At 47.9% G+C, this 13,188-nt stretch overlaps 1 long non-coding RNA gene across 1 annotated transcript; it reads right to left on the bottom strand.

Moving 5' to 3' along the window:
- Positions 1-11,260: 11,260 nt before the first annotated feature.
- LOC124700259 lies at positions 11,261-11,755 on the bottom strand. Its single transcript, XR_007001695.1, has 2 exons — positions 11,648-11,755; positions 11,261-11,444 (listed from the first exon to the last, which is right to left on the bottom strand). It is a non-coding gene; the product is annotated as an uncharacterized LOC124700259 (long non-coding RNA).
- Between the last annotated feature and the right edge of the window lie 1,433 nt (positions 11,756-13,188).

The raw sequence follows: 13,188 nt of genomic DNA, 5'->3' as shown, positions 1-13,188 counted from the left end.
ATTGTGCAAATGGTCCGCTGGATGGCACGGAACTCGGCTCTCACGTTTTCATCGGTGGTGTCCGCCATGTTCACGGACATCCGCTGAAGACTGGATGGCAACAAGAGATCGTTCGAGACCTTACAATCGACCTCATCTGTAGGATGGCAAACCAGGCCTCCATCCCATTGTCATGCGCCGATTGCTTGAGGCAGGGGAACTTGGTTATGTGGTTGCACACATAGCAACCTTTCACTTTCTTCTCATGCCTGATTTTGTCGATGCCAACCTCGGCTATGAAGCCGCTGAGGGCTTTATCAAGTGTAGACTTAAGGTCGGTGAAGTCCTTGTCCGGATCAAGCCCGGAGTCGAGGTAACCGACATCCGAATGATACGGGTAAAAGAGGAGGAGGGTGCAGTACTTGAATCTGCGCAAAATGGAAATAAACCATCATACTCGATCAACTATGAAGGAAATTCATGAAAGAATGTAATAGAGGGTACTCTAGTAACCAAATACTTACTCGCGGAAATATGGTATGACAAAGCATTTCTTATCCTTGTTTAACACCAAGAAATCCTTGATGTACTTCGCTAGAAACGCTTGTTCGTTCTGGACGACAGCTGGAGTCATGTAGAAGGGGTCCATGATAGCGATGTGCGCTGTGTTCTCCATGGCGATATCGTGCGCCATGCTGAGCGATAGGAGGCGGACCAAGTTTCGGTCGAGCTGTTGCATGTTCAAGAGCCTGAAGATGTCTTCATATCGAATGAACATCAAGTCCGCGAGGTATGTGGTGACAAAGCCAAAGCCAGTGGGCACCTTCGCCGTCAAAACCGGCTACGAGGGATTTCTATCTCGAAGAAGTAGGTCCTCCTTCATTAGAACAGTATCATGCAAGCTCCTCATATCCGGCGTCACCTGCTGGACAATGTGTGCCGGCAGCATAGGCTAGCCTATGTGATGCATCTTCCTCCACGGGGTCGGCAACTTGTCATTAACCACTTTCTTGCTTGCGGCAACATCTCCGGACTTCTTCCGCTTCCCGGCCTTCTTCTTACCGCAACCGGGAGTGGCGTTTTGTTTCATACCCTCCGTGGTCGCACCAAGGAGTGTCCTCGGGGTAAGCCCAACTCGGGGTGGAGCGGTGAAGGCGGTAGTGTCTTCCTGCTCGGGAGTTTCTTGTGAAAGGAACAACTTCTTCTTTAGCGTACGATCGGCGGGTGGCTTGTAAGGAGAAAACCCCGTCGCCCTCCATCTCAGCGATGAACGTATCGATTGGAGCTTGATCGATGTCCAACGCGTTTCCGTGCTGACTCTCGGGCTGACTGTCGGGCTGGCTATCGGGCCCAAAAGGACCACCAGCCGGTGGAGGACTCGGGGCAGCCATCGCATCCTGAGGAGTGACCATGCCATAGATTGCCTCCGAACCTGAGGCGGCGGTGTTCAGCCGAATTAGGGCTTTCGGCCATAGAAGGATGTGATTCTTGAGGTCCCCGAGAGTGAGCGGGGTTTCCGTTTCCGGGGTTGATAAGGAGGATGGAGGTCTTGGCATCCCGGTAACGACCGGTTCACGCGAACCCGGCTCACGCTATCATCCATCCCGACGCAGTGGAAAATCCGCCGTGTTGGCGGGATGACACTCGCCGCTCGCTACAGCCTTCAACTTGTTGTCCACATTCAGTAGCAAGGTGCAAGGAGTCGCGTTCTCCCGTGAAAACATGTGTAGGTCGAGAGAGGGCGACGACAAAGTAACTAATTTGTAGAGCTTGAGAGACTAAATTAATTACCGTGAGGGCGTCGAGCTCGGCTCGCGTTGAAGGACCGAGGCCGGGCGTGCAGGTGATCGAGGGGCTAGTACTGGGGCCCCCAGTGTCCGGCGAATCCTCTCTAGCGCCGACATTGCCGGCGGGTGGAGTCACCAAGTTGGGTGTGCATTGAGCGTGTCTAGTTGGAGGCCGGTTGTCCGAGTTGCTGGCGCCTAGGCTGATAATCGGCATCGGTCCCTTACTGCCGGCGTCGAAGTAATTCTTCATCGACAGCACAAGATCAGGGATGATTTCATTGACCCTGTTGGCCACTGACGCGTTGCTGAACCTCGGCACTGACTCGTTGCTGAACCTCGGCACTGACTCGTTGCTGAACCTCGGCACTGACGCGTTGCTCCATGGTTGTTTCCAAGTCGGCCACCTTTTTCAGAAGAGCCTCGTGCTCCCGGTCCTTCTGCGCCTGCCGCGACTCCCTAGTGCTTGCGGGCACGTCCAAGCCATAGTCGGCAAGCTTGCGACCTCCTCCGGCGCCGGGGACACGGTGGGGCTTGTCCAAAGCGGCCGCGCCTTCACGGTGTTCGGACCCCCGATAAAAGGCGTGTCCCACGGGACTTTGCCCGTCGACGTCCGGGACGAGGAGCCAGCTGATTCGGCGGCTGCTTGTTCCGTCAACCGCCGAAGTAACATGAACAATTTTAGAATGTAATGGACTTGGTGAGCAGATATCAAATTAATAAGCTGGTAAATTGCTTACCACTGCTTTCTCTAGTGCCATCACCTTCGCGTCGGCGACCAACTCAACTCCCACCACCACATCAGGTTTCGTGACACGTTTCCCACCCAATTCTCGATGGTATCGGGACCTGAGATATGCCCTGAAGAGTGGGTCTTTGTACTTGGCAAAAGGGGGCTCGAGGCCAGCATTTATGTAGGCCTGGTCCTCCTTGTCCCATACCGGCTGCTTTCCTTCGAAGCCACGGCAACCGAGATTGTGGTGACCGATGTTCTTATCCGCCAGCTCCTTCCCCCAGGTCGATTTTCGTTTGGTGTACTCGAGCTCCTCGTTTTCCAAGAATTTATTATACTGCTCCAGCGTCATCCGCGGGAAGTGGCGCTGGATCTCTTCCCAAGTCTCATTGTCACCAAGCATCCCCCTCAGCATGGTTTTATAACCGCTGAGGTTCTTGGAGAACTTAGAGAGGGCTCGTTTGTTCACGATGTTATCCTTGGGATCCTCGTTCCTGTATTCCACAGGGAACTCATACCGTGCGTGCAGCCGCGCAAGGAGTTGGGCCTGCAGATGCTGCTTCTTCTTGGTTCGGAGTTTCGTCTCGTTGACGTCGACGACGTCCCGAAGGATTGCTCCTAGTTGGAGGCCGTACCCCTTCGCCACGTGCTTGGGCTCAGTAGGAAGACCGGTCTTGGCGTCCACCGCGGTGATTATGTCGCGAGTGGTGCCGACCCTGTTTGGGCGCCGTTGCTTCCGTTTCCTCTTGGCCTCGGTAGTAGTATCCGAGCTACCCCCGGCAACGCCACTGTCGGTGGTCTCGTCGGCAGCGGCCCTCTCATCCTCACGATCGTTGTCCATCTCAGCATCCTCCTCCTCCGAGGACTCGTCATCGCTGCCTGGAAGTTCCTCCAGCTGATCCGAGACCATGAGCCTGTAGTGCTCATCCAACTTCCGCTGAGAAGGCCCGTCAACGTCTTCGTTGGGGTCCGCGAGAAGACGACATCGCTAGCTAGAGAACAATAGCATCAAAAGTATAGTAAGTACTACTGTAAGTGTTTGAGCCAGAGTAAGTACTATTTGTTCATATGCAATGAAACTGAATGAACCATAATGCAAGTACCATCACAACATATGTGTGTTATCTTTGTTATATACGGCATAATTCTGCTCAAATAAGTTCCTATTTCAGTTTCTAGGAGGTGTGCAGGATAGATTAACCTAGTCATGTGAAGGCTACTAAATAATTTTCTACCAAATTTGACATATCAAAAGAGTAAACTGAGTCATACTGCGCGTAAATTTGAGCTATTTGACGTCTACCAAATCCCAAACTCCTCAATGTTTCAGCATGCACATCTCTCTAAGTGCTAGAAACAGAAGTGCAAATAACAAGACACATCTCATAGCAATAGTGACTCGGGAGGGAGCTCACGTTCTTTTCAGAATTATTAGTGCCAGCCTCAAGTACAGCTCAAATACATATATTTGGGAGAAGGTTTATCGATACAGCAAAACATTAACACACCTTTGCAGGACGAAACGTGTAATATATGTGGCACCAGATGTTCTAAAATCTAAATCTGCTAACCAAACCAAGAGACCTAGAGCAGAATTAGTTTGATTTAAGCAATTAGTTTGGTACAGTGATGACAAGCCACTATTTTGCATGCACTCACACATTTATTTAAGACAATGTATCTATCTTAAAGAAAAAGAAATACAGTTTCTCCTTTGATAATTGACCTATTTTTAATTTGACAAAACCAAAGAACCTAGCTATACTAAATTCATTAGTGCACTGCCAATCTAGAAGCAAGACAATGTCATGCGAAAATTCGGCATGACCTTTGCTAAAAATGGTCATGCCGGAGTGCCCGAAATTCGCCGGAACGGAAGTTAATCGACATTCCGGCGAAACATGGACACTCAATGTGTACCTGCAGAGAGATTTCACACAACTTTTCCAAACACATGCTCAGGTCTACCACCACCACATCAGGCTCAGGTCTACCACCATCAAAAGGAAATGACAGAGTTTGGACCATCCAAACACAAAATCTGCTTCATTTTCTGAACTTCTCCAACCAAATAGACAAACATAATAATATGGAAAGAAATTAGCTAAGCAGCTCTGCAATTTTTTTCATGATTGAAAGCAATAGGTGCAATTTTTTTCATGATTGAAAGCAATTAGCTAAGCAGCTCTGCAGTTTCCTCCAATGTTGCTATTTATGCTTATAATGGTTTTTTTTGATCTGCAAGCCCAAGTAACAGCACAGGAACAATCTCTTACAACCACAACTACACATAAATCCATCAATACCCAAACACTAAATAACACTAAATATCCCTGTCGAAGACGTTACACAGGTCAGTCAGCGTCGCACGAACGTGCGGTTCCATTATCCCTCGGATAGCAACCGGAAGTATCTGCATCATCATGACATGACAGTCATGAGACTTCATCCCGCTGAAGATTTTTTTCGTCGGGTCCAGCCATCCGCGTATCAGCCCCGCGTAGCCTAGGGGAAATTTGACTTCTAGTAGGCACTTGAAGAATTGTTCGAGCTCATCGGGATTTAGAGTGAAGCAGGAGGGGCGAGGAGTTTCGCGCTGCTTGGCCACCCTTTTGCGTTTGCGACCATCCGTCTCCTCCTCCTCGGTTTCCTGGTCAACCTGGGCGAAATGAAGCTCTTTTCTGATATGAGGGCCATCAGGTCATGTCTTGCTTTCGACCCGTCTTTGGTCCTCTCCGGCATGTTGAGCACAGTGCCAAGCAAGCTCTCGCACACGTTCTTCGTGATATGCATGACATCAAGGCTATGAGGCGTACCGAGGATCTTCCGATGACGGCAAGTCCCAAAACACAGACCTCCTTTTCCATACCCCCAAGAGCGGCCCGGGTTCCTTTTTATTTCTCTTGTCTCCTTTCTTCCGCTTCTGCATCTTTATCTTACCCGCCGGAGGGCAGTCTTTCCAGTTTTTCAACAGAGTATCTATCTCTTCGCCGCTTCGCCTAGGTGGAGGTCCCTCGACCTCATCCTTCCCATTGAACAGGTCTCCACGCTTCCTCCACGGGTCATTCTTGGGAAGCCACATTCGATGCCTCATGTAGACGGTTTTTGAAGACCCGGGATCCTTACCCAGCTGTAAAAATGGCGTCTTTTCCATGCACCTCACACATGCCTTGTGTCCGTGGCACACCGGCACGCGATATATCCGTATCCAAGATAGTCCCGCACCGTCGTCAACGAGTGCGGCTTTCATACGGAAAGTTTCTTGTCCGTAGGCGTCCCAAGTTTCTGTCCCTTCCTCCCACGGAGTGACTAGCTCCTCCTTCAATAGCTCCGGATACGAGTTGATATCGCTCCCCGGCTGCGTTGGCCCTTGGATTAGCATACTCATGTGTATGTACTTCTTCTTCAGGCATAGCCATGGAGGGAGGTTGTACATCCATACAAACACGGGCCAGGTGTCTGTGCTTGCTTGCTTTGGTTCCCAAACGGATTGAGTCCGTCGGTGCTCGCACCCAACCTGATGTTCCTTGGTTCTTTCCCGAATTCTTCGTAATACTCATCGTCTAATGTTTTCCACTGGCTTGCATCCGAAGGGTGTGTTAGCACTGGGTTTTCAACCCGCTCCACATCACGCATCACCGCCTCCTTTCTTTCCGCGTGCCAGTGCATGAGCTTTGCTTCCTTGGGGTCCACGAAGTACCGCTGCAGACGGGGCGTGAGCGGGAAGTACCACACAACTTTTCGAGGAGATTTTCTTGTCCCTCTCTTGTATCGAGATTCGCCACACTGTGGGCATGTATCGAGATTGGCATGCTCGTTCCGATATATTACGCGAGTCACCGATGCATGCGTGGTATTTCCGGTGCGGTAAATCAAGAGGGCACACGATTTTCTTGGCCTCCTGTAGGCTACCGGCACACGTGTTATCTTTAGGAAAGTGGATCTTCAAGTATCCGAAGAGTTCGTCCACGCTTGTGTCCGTCCATTTGTGCTTTGCCTTCATCTCCATAATATCGAGAGCGTATCTCAGACGGCTCTCCTGCGTCCCACGAGCTACATCGTACAACGGAGTTCTCGAGTCTACCTCGAGTTGATCCAGCTTAGCCTTCCGTCTACCAGCGATTTTGGGGTCGGTCGATGTGTTGCTGAGAAGAAGTTCCTGAACATGACGGTCCTGCACGGCCGCGGTTAGCGGGGTATTTCTACTCATGTCCTCGTCGGCCGCATGTTCTTCCCGGCCTTCTTGATCACCATCAACGTGTGCGCCATCCTCTTCATCCTCGTCTCCATTGTCGTGTGGGGCATCCTCTCCATCACCTTCGTTATCATCATCTCCACCATCATCATCTCCATCACCATCGATATCATCATCTCCATCATCACTCATCCACCGAGTATGCCCCTCCATGAAACTATACCCGAGCAGGTGTTGATTCACTATGCCCGAGAAGGGGTCAAACAACGATCCTAGCTTGCATCTTCGACAAGGACACATTATATCCTTTCGCTTTTTCGATACATGTCGGCCGTCGCGCGTTCCACGTATCTATCCACGACGCTTTCCCTCATCGCGATGACCATCGCCGCCTACAAGACAAGATAATTGATTACACCACCGTCTCGGTTTTCACGGAAAAAATTCGGCATGACCTTTGCTAAATATTGTCATGCTGGAATTCCAAAATTCGCCGGAACGGAAGTTAATCAACATTCCGGCAAAACATTGGCAACTCAATGTTCCTGCACGCGTAAACAAATGCAAAACAATGCATTTACATATATGGAACCGCGCCTTTTGCAATTCTACTAGTGTAACCGCGACTTTTCACCAACTCATGAACATTCCACTCATTATTTATATACCTATTAGTTGACGCGACGTCCAAAAGCACCGGAGAGACGTCACACGTCGACTTTATGCTCGAGAGATCTAGAGAGATCTACAAATAGAGAGATCTAGCTAGATCTAGTGGAAAAGGTGGTGGGAGGAGATAGATCTAGATCTAGATCATGCAAATCATGCTAGAGGGGCTAGGTAGTGCATGATTTGCTCAAATACATCATATTTTGTTGGTTGAAATAGCTAAAATGGGTGGGAGAATGAGATAACAAGTGCTTGGGTTGATTTGCCATCACATATGAGTGTGTGAGGGTGGTGGTAGGTGGCTGGTCGAGTTATGGTATATCCCAGGTTACCGCCGGCGCCTACATGCGCGTTTGCCAGCGGTAGGGCCAATTACCGCCGGCACCTACGGCCCACAAACGTCGGCGGTAAGTGCAGGATGGGTGGCCCACTCAGCCACTCGTTACCCCCGGCATTTTCACTTGCGGGTTCGCCGGCGGTACAGCCCCCCTACCCCCGGCGCTTTCGGCACAATCGCCGGCGGTAAGTGCAGGATGGGTGGCCCGCCCAGCCACTCGTTACCCCCAGCATTTTCACTTCCTGGTTCGCCGGCGGTACAATCCCCTACCCCCGGCGCTTTCGGCACAAATCGCCGGCGGTAAGTGCAGGCTGGGTGGCCCGCCCAGCCACTCGTTACCCCTGGCATTTTACTTTCCGTGTTCGCCGGCGGTAAAGCCCGCACCCCCGGCGCCTTGCGTCCAACTCGCCGGCGGTAGGTTTAGGCCACCCTGGAAGGTCTTACCGCCAGCATTTGCAAACCGTACTCGCCGGCGGTAAGGAGTGCTGCTATAAGCCTTTCCCTAGTAGTGATACACTGACAATATACAACATCATCTATGCATACTACTAACTACTGCTAACTAAATGTATGAATGCATTACTGTTTCAAGAACACAAAGCAAATGTATGAATGCATATTTATTTAACATATTTATTGTGATCTTTTCTAAACTGACATGAAATCAACGTAGCCAGAGAACTATAGTTAAATGAACCAAGAATTTGCTACTGTATTTCATCATTTCATTTTCTAACTTGCTAAAGAATTTGCTATTACTAAATAATTTGCTATTACTAAAAATTTTGCTATTACTAAAGAATTTGCTATTACTAAAGAATTTGCTATTACTAAAGAATGATGCATGGCATGACGATATTTGAAATCCTCATGTTTTTCTGATGTAATAAGATACAAAGTTTGTGCAAAGTGTAGTTTTAAATACTTTGAAAAGTATCCAGATTTCAAATTTTTAGAAACAACAAAAAGAAATAAAAAAGGGTTTTGGTTTAAGCCGATGCGTGAGGGGGCAGGGTTGCATCCAGGCATGCCGGTCACGGCGAGGAGCGTCGCCAAGTTGCTCCCGGCGGCGCCATCTAACCCGCCTCGCCCCATGGGACGCCATGTCCTGCCTCGCGCTGCACCCGGCGTCCTTCCTCCCGAACACCTCCTCGTAGGCCTACTACACCGATGCCGCCATCGCGGGCGCGCTGCACTACTCCATGCCCGACCACTACTCCCCGGCCACCGCCTCCACCTCCTCCCCGTCCTCCTCCTCCTCCCTCCTCGCCGACCTCCCCTACTCTGACGGCACCAACTGGTCGCGTCGCGTCGGACGCGGCACCGCGCCCGCCCTCCACGCCCGCCGGCGCCACGACGACATCAAACAAGAGGCGGCTGGGCCTGGAGCGGCATTTCGTCGAACACCCTAAGGGTGGTGTCGACGCCGCCGCAGACCGTGGCTTGGCGTCGCCGGCGTGGGCGTCTGCGGCAGGGCGTCTGCGGCGGGGCCGTGGGCGTCTACAGCATCGGCGGGGGCGTGAGCGTGGCCGCGTGGCGACGCGGCATCGGTGGTGCCGGCGCCGGACACGGACTGCGGTAGGGCGTGCGAGCGGGGGACGGAAGAAAGAAGGGGAGGAGCGGCGCACTAACCTGCTGTAATATCCCAGGTATTGGGGTTACAAAAATAGAGGAAACAGATGTGTGCATTGCATTCATGCATAGAAAATCCGGGGAATTTTTGCGCTTTTGTTTAAAACTGTCAAAGGGATCGAGATTTCTCTTACATCGATGGAATTGAGTTAGTCTTCGATGTGGGTGCAACAAATTTCGTCATAACCTTTGTTAGACTTTTGTGTTTTGGGGAAAAAGAATTTGAATTCAGTTCAAATATGAATACAACGAAGTCAAATAAGAATTTGAATTATAATTTGAAGTCTAAAAAGAATAACTCATACATGTCCCAGGTATTTAATAATACCAAATTAAGGATTGAAAAGAATACAATAGAAATAATGGAAATTACAATTTTATTAATCATCACCCAATTATACATTATCTTTACAAAAGGAATAGAAGATTACAAGGAAATAAAAGAATTCCTAAATCTAAATCTTCTCAATCTTCCATTTATCTTTCATTTCCTGCAAAGAACAACAAATACTAAAGTTAATAGGAAACCCCTCAAGTTAAAGCAAGGCTAGGGTAAACAATTATAGAGGTAATTTCATTTGACCTTAGCCACATGCAACGTATCACAAAGAGAAATGAATCTTGGCAGCCACAAAGAGTTGTGCATATGGATAAGGATACCATCGTAGCTTGCACTAGGGGGAAAACCCAACCAGCTTGGAAACTTGCACCGTTAAGTGGGATCCATATGCAAGCAGCACTATCACACCCTGCATGCTAGTGTGCTGTCACACCCACAACGAACAACCATCAGTATAAAACCAGCACAACCTCAACACCAGTCAGTTTCCTAGCACTCACACCCTTTCCTGGCATCACCATAGCTTGCTAACAGCAGCTAAGCTTCATCAACAACCTGTTTAGCAATTATTTGCAATAGCTAGAACCATTAGAAGAGCCAGAACTCCAAGGACATATCTGTTCAGCAAGAACCTAAGAATAACATTGAACCACCAAGAAAAGCTAGATCTTAGGAAACATATCAAGCAGCAGGGAGGTGCAGGCTAACCACAAGAAGGAGGTTATTTTCAGATTCCAGAAGACCAAGCTACATGCAACAGGTAGAAATCAATTAGAAGTATAAGCTAGATTAGGAAGCATCTGTTCTTAGCTTTTGCATGGGCACATAAGGGGAATATCATAAATCAGTCTAACCCAACTACCTTTCAACTAGATTTTTATCTAGGACTAGGAGGTTAGAAAGATGGTTTTCTCTAAGAGTTGCATGGAGGTGCTATACAAATTCCTCATGGAGAAATTAAAAGCCACATAAAAGCATATGTTCTTATCACAAGTTTGTGCCTCAGCCTAAGCATCATTGGCAAGGCTACAAGATCAAGTCAAATCTGTTCTTATCAGTTTATAACTATCAAATAAGGGACAACAAGATCCATCAATAAAACCCAACCTTGCAAAATAAATCATTTCTAGTTGCTAAATCACAACTAGATCATATTCAAGAAAGCATCACTTTGTGCATTCCAACACAACCACTATCCAGGGTCATATATACACATTATTTAGTCATTACCATAAGAAGCCTTTATATATCAACATGTTACAAGAGTTTACTTAGGGTCCAAGAATTATTCCCAGGCCAACCAAGTAACCCAAGTAGCAGCAGTAGTTAGGCCATCATGTACTTGCTACACAATCAACTCTGCACAACACATAATAAATTTAAGATGATCCATGGACCATCTCAATCCAGCAACAAAAGCATACCCATAAGCTCACCAACAAGTCATCAAGTAAATCATTATATAAGCAAAACCATTTCTATTTTGCAGTACAAACTCAACCAGGAGTTCAATAGAGCATCAAGATATCTTTACCAGATCCTCTAGAATAGACATATATAATCACAGTAATTATCAGCCAACACAAACTTGTCAAGGACCATGTAGGTACATGATAAGATCATCATCGGATAATATAAATCATTTCCAAGACAACAACCAGCTCATATACATGTGGAAACAATCCACCACATCCCTTAAATGAAAATACAACTAGGAATTATCAGCATAGCAAATGGCTCTCCACCGTAGGCAGACAACAAGATAACTTTCAACCCTGAATAAAAAGTTCAGTTAACTCTTCAATGGAATTCAGTAACACTATAAATGCAGAACATTGTATTCAGTTCATGGAACCAATATTGCTACACATAAATGGTAATCCATGACAACAGCTATACGCACCACACATACACACATGCCATTGGTTCATAGCCATAGAGTGAGAGAGAAAGAGAGGTTTAGCTCACAGTGCCGTACATGAAGTAGCGAGGTAGGCGACGCCGGGGTTGCGTTCGCGGCACCATCCAGCCGGAGTTGCGTCCATGGCACCGTCCCGCCGGCGTCGAGGTCGCAGCTGAAATAGGCATCAAAGCAGCAGTACTGCAGAACCCCATCACCACCATAGCAGCAATTATCACCACAAAACCATACAGCACCGAGATGACAAGATTGAGCTGGGGCTCGTGGTAGACACTAAGGCCATCGAGAGGGTCATCCAGAACTCGCCGAGAAAGTGCAGAACCAGACACGCGGGCGCGCGGCATCGCGCCAGCAACCAAGTCAAATCCATAGCTAGGGCTAGCCAGGAGCGTGGAAGCGAGTGGCGGCGTCACGAAAATGAGGAGAGAGCGGAGGTCGACCGTGTCGGGCGTATGCGCGGCGGCGCCGGTGTCCGCCGGCGACAATGACAGGGGCTAGGGTTAGCCAGAATACGCGCGCACCGGACCAGGTAGCGGTTGCGGGGGGTCCGTGAGAGGGATGGAGGAGGAGCCTCGACGGTGTGTGGCGGCGCCGGAGATGCCCGGCGACATCCAAATCGACCGGCAGTAGCTAGGGTTCCCGGAGGCGAGTACAAGCGATAGAGGCATCAAGGAGAGGGGGTTGTTGGTGAAGGCGACGAGGAGAGGATGCCGGGGCAGAGCTGTGGCGTCTAGCAGCGACGTGGGAGGCGGCCGGCATCGGCCGGAGCGCGCCCAGCGGCGGCGGCGACTGCGTTGCGTGAGAAAGAAAAAGGGGAAAACCAGAGGAAGAGGAGCGCGAGTGTGCGTGCGTGTGTATGCTGGCGATGGTCCAGCTCAGCGTGTGTGCGACCATGTGTTGAGTTCCTTAGTGCCTTTTTGTTTGAACCAAACCATCAGGCTAGTTGGTGCGTGGGTTCTATGGACCAATTAGCTGTAGTCAAATTAGCTAGTCTACTAATGTGTGAGTAGCACTAAGGCAGGCATCTGTTTATGTTTAGAAGTACTACCAAAACATATACACTTGTGTGTTTAATATTTACCCATTAAATAAAATTATTCAGCGAGATAACTTGTACAATTATTGTATCATAATTTGGAATATAAAATTACTTTACATTTTCTAGAAAAAGGATAAATGACACTTTAAAAAAAATCTTAAATAAATTTCTAAATATGTGAACTATTATTTCAACCTTATTAAAAAAAATCTTAAATAAATTTCTAAATATGTGAACTATTATTTCAACCTTATTAATGTAATAATCGTTACCATTAGTTAAACATGATTTATTAATTAATATAAAAATATAAAAACAATAAGAATCTGTAATAAATATCAACTAATTCTACATTATACTTTGGTCCTAACTTATATCTTTAATGAATATTTTAACTAACTTAAAGTAGTTAATTAAAATCTAAAACAATTTAATACATTAGGAAATTCCTAAAACCCTAATAAACATTTCCTTACATCTAATTATGATATGAATGGATATAACTCTATGTCTTAAAAAAAATATTAGTTTGCACTCACATCTAGTAACCAAATAAATG

The sequence above is a fragment of the Lolium rigidum genome, chromosome 3 (assembly GCF_022539505.1).
Source record: "Lolium rigidum isolate FL_2022 chromosome 3, APGP_CSIRO_Lrig_0.1, whole genome shotgun sequence".
In the NCBI taxonomy this organism is placed as follows: domain Eukaryota; kingdom Viridiplantae; phylum Streptophyta; class Magnoliopsida; order Poales; family Poaceae; genus Lolium; species Lolium rigidum.
Note: the sequence above shows the minus strand (reverse complement) of the source record. Positions and strands in the feature narration are given on the sequence as shown.